We start from the raw sequence: 2,251 nt of genomic DNA on the forward strand, positions 1-2,251 counted from the left end.
AAGGGCTGCTCAGCCTTAAAGGGCCCGACTCGTCTGGTTCCCGATGTCGGCCAGAACAAGTGACAATTCGGCCTCTTCCCCTGGAGGTCTTTTCAAGTTTAACGAATATTTTCTAAGTGCCGACGGCTGCTCCGCCTTAAAGCGTCCGACTCGGCTGGTTCCCGATGTCGGCCAGAACAAGTGACAATTCGGCCTCTTCCCCTGGAGGTCCTTTCAAGTTTAACGAATATTTTCTAAGTGCCAACGGCTGCTCCGCCTTAAAGCGTCCGACTCGGCTGGTTCCCGATGTCGGCCAGAACAGGTGAAAATTCGGCCTCTTCCCCTGGAGGTCCGTTCAAGTTTGGCGAATATTTTCTAAGTGCCAACGGCTGCTCCGCCTTAAAGTGTCCGACTCGGCTGGTTCCCGATGTCGGGCAGAACAAGTGACAATTCGGCCTCTTCCCCTGGAAGTCCGGCCGAGTTTGGCGAATATTTTCTAAGTGCCAACGGCTGCTCCGCCGTAAAGAGTCCGACTCGGCTGGTTCCCGATGTCGGCCAGAACAAGTGACAATTCGGCCTCTTCCCCTGGAGGTCCTTTGAAGTTTAGCGAATATTTTCTAAGTTCCAACGGCTCTTGCGCCGAAAAGCGTCCGACTCGGCTGGTTCCCGATGTCGGCCAGAACAGGTGAAAATTCGGCCTCTTCCCCTGGAGGTCCGTTCAAGTTTGGCGAATATTTTCTAAGTGCCAACGGCTGCTCCGCCTTAAAGTGTCCGACTCGGCTGGTTCCCGATGTCGGGCAGAACAAGTGACAATTCGGCCTCTTCCCCTGGAAGTCCGGCCGAGTTTGGCGAATATTTTCTAAGTGCCAACGGCTGCTCCGCCGTAAAGAGTCCGACTCGGCTGGTTCCCGATGTCGGCCAGAAAAAGTGACAATTCGGCCTCTTCCCCTGGAGGTCCTTTGAAGTTTAGCGAATATTTTCTAAGTGCCAACGGCTCTTGCGCCGAAAAGCGTCCGCCTCGGCTGGTTCCCGCGGTCGGCCGTAATAGGCGAAAATTCGGCCTCTTCCCCTGGAGCGACCTCCAAATTTGGGCGAAATTTTTCTAAGTGCCTAAAGGTACCAGGGGTTTGGGTACCAGGGGTGCAGTACGAACTGGTCTTTTGTCAACCCATGTACTTTTTCTAGAGTACATGGGTTGGTCCCCCCACTTAGTGTACTCATCACTTTACCCCCCTTTCGCAAAATATAGTCAGAACGAGCATGGGGGACGCAATTGTTTTCCATGCAAATCAATTGGGCCTGGTCCGAGCGCTGGTAACGGCCGCCAGCAAGCGTCCCCTGCTCGGATAGCAGAACTGAAGAAGGCACGGCACTTCCAGAGAGAGAGAGAAAATTTTCTAAGTGCCACATTTCTCAAAAATTTTCAAAGTGCCACATTTCTCAAAAATTTTCAAAGTGCCACATTTCTCAAAAATTTTCAAAGTGCCACATCTCTCAAAAATGTTCAAAGTGCCACATCTCTGAAAAACTTTCTAAGTGCCACATCTCTGAAAAACTTTCTAAGTGCCACATCTCTGAAAAACTTTCTAAGTGCCACATCTCTGAAAAATTTTCTAAGTGCCACAGCACGGCTGTGAAATATTCAAAGTCCTACAGGCATTGGCAGAATCCGCGGACGGCCGTCTGCTCCCGGCGGCCGCCGCGAAGCTACTACCCCCTCCCGGGGACGGCTGTCTGCTCCCGGCAGCCGTCCTTACCCCCCTCCCCCGTTTGCACCGCCTGAAGTTAGACCCGCCTTGGTAGGGCCCCCACCGGCCCCGGCTCGCCGGCGTTGGGTGGACGGTTCCTGCCCACTTGCGGGTCCCGGTCGCTTGGCAACCGACCGGGGAGGACCAGCCGCCTCCTTAAACACAGGCTGGAAGGGAAATCCGATCAAGCTACGGAGGACCGGCCGCCTCCTTAAACACAGGCCGGAAGGGAAATCCGATCAAGCTACGGAGGACCGGTCGCCTCCCTAAACACAGGCTGGGCAAAAATCTGCGAATGGGCCCGTCAAGGGTAGTGGGTCATCCAAGGAGGGAGGTACCGGCCGCCTCCTTAAACACAGGCCGGGCAAAAATCTGCGAATGGCCCGTCAAGGGTAGAAGGTCATCCAAGGAGGGAGGTACCGGCCGCCTCCTTAAACACAGGCCGGGCAAAAATCTGCGAATGGCCCGTCAAGGGTAGAAGGTCATCCAAGGAGGGAGGTACCGGCCGCCTCCTTAAACACAGG

Source organism: Syngnathus scovelli, unplaced genomic scaffold, assembly GCF_024217435.2.
Source record: "Syngnathus scovelli strain Florida unplaced genomic scaffold, RoL_Ssco_1.2 HiC_scaffold_341, whole genome shotgun sequence".
NCBI lineage: Eukaryota > Metazoa > Chordata > Actinopteri > Syngnathiformes > Syngnathidae > Syngnathus > Syngnathus scovelli.